The 1,573-nt window shown below is 27.4% G+C and overlaps 1 long non-coding RNA gene across 1 annotated transcript; it reads left to right on the top strand.

Moving 5' to 3' along the window:
• Nucleotides 1–289: 289 nt before the first annotated feature.
• On the top strand, nucleotides 290–1,079 carry LOC116186683. Its single transcript, XR_004151706.1, has 2 exons — nucleotides 290–781; nucleotides 907–1,079. It is a non-coding gene; the product is annotated as an uncharacterized LOC116186683 (long non-coding RNA).
• The last annotated feature ends 494 nt before the right edge of the window (nucleotides 1,080–1,573 follow it).

The following is a 1,573-nucleotide window of genomic DNA, read 5'->3' on the forward strand; positions in this document are numbered from 1 at the left end:
AAAATTTCTTTAAAAAAAACCAAGCTTAAAAATTTTGATATGTATATCTTATATTTATAAGAATATCACTTGTATTTGAATTACATAAAAATAGTACGAAAAATTGTGCCAATCATCGAATAACAGTATTTTAAATGTATTATTTTTAAAGTATTTTTTAACAATTTTAAGAAAAACTATTTTTATTTAATTAAAATTTTGTCAATTATCACATTCCCTGTTAAAATTGTTATAAAATTTTCGTGTAATTATTATAAAAACTTTTATATGTAAAAACCCATTTAAAAGAAAAAATGCTTGTTAATTTCAATTTGGTGCTTGATAAAAAACGTATTAACAATATATATAAGACTTACTCAGTAAGCAGTAACATTATTTCTGTTAACAACGATAATTTTTGAATTCAAATTATCAGCAGGATCAGAATCATAGAACATAATCATTATATTTATACGATTCTAAATCTTATATAACACGGAATCAATTAACTGTGTTATTTGTGTTACTTATACATAATAACGATCTCAACAAATTTAATACTGAATTTGCATTGGCTAAAGCTGACATTGTTTGCAAGTTCTAGTCTGAATACGATAATTTACTGTTTACGAACAAGTCCCAAAGAGGTCGTAAGCAGCTCGCAAAAATCTCTAGTCAGTGTAAACGCAGTATAATAGGTATCTACAAAGCGAATACTTCATGAACAACTTTAGCCAGTGTAAATAATATAACATGCAACGCTTCATGGACAATAAAAATTTCAACAGAAAATGATGGAAAAGTAAGATTTTTTTAAATAAATTTTTCTAATTTTTATATTCAATCTCAATCTATGTATTTCACCAACACATTTCAATCTTTCTTTTTTCTCTTTGCTAATTTATCGTTATCAACAAAATCGATTAGCGTGAGAACCATATCGTGTCCGTCATCTTGTCGTAATTCGCATCACCGTTATCCAACAAATTGCTTTAATTATACGACAATCTAGTTAATTCGCCAACTCAATTTACGCTGCACCACCAAACATAAAAAAGAGGAGGAAGAAGAAAAGAGAGAGGAAAAAAAAAGAAAAAAAACAGAAGGACTTGGCGAGAATTAATTATAAATGTGAGTGAGCGTATCTTCGTCCTGTTTCTTTTGTACTGCGATTCGCATGGATAATGACATCGACATTTGAGAGTTGGGTCACCTAATTACTCAATCTTCCTGCTGTTATGAATTTGAACGCTCGATGCTTCGTTTGCTACTTATCTCTATCCTATTATATTTCACGCGTTCACGCGTTCCTACTTGCTATAATTCATCGGTTAATTACGACACGTGGTGTGATGGAATCACATTTGCGTAGTTCTTCCGTCAATTGAATTTGATTATAACTGATTTTTCTTATAATATTGATAATAATAGATATTTGAAATGAGAAAAGAAAATATCTGCATTTCTTTAAGTCTTAAATTTGCAATAATAGTTTGTTTCTGATTAAATTGATTAAAATATTTGAAATAATTATTTGATTTTATAATGTATAATAAGTTAATGTCAATTATATACTTTTTAATTATTACATATT

The sequence above is a fragment of the Apis dorsata genome, unplaced genomic scaffold (genome assembly GCF_000469605.1).
Source record: "Apis dorsata unplaced genomic scaffold, Apis dorsata 1.3 scaffold_1214, whole genome shotgun sequence".
Classification (NCBI taxonomy): domain Eukaryota; kingdom Metazoa; phylum Arthropoda; class Insecta; order Hymenoptera; family Apidae; genus Apis; species Apis dorsata.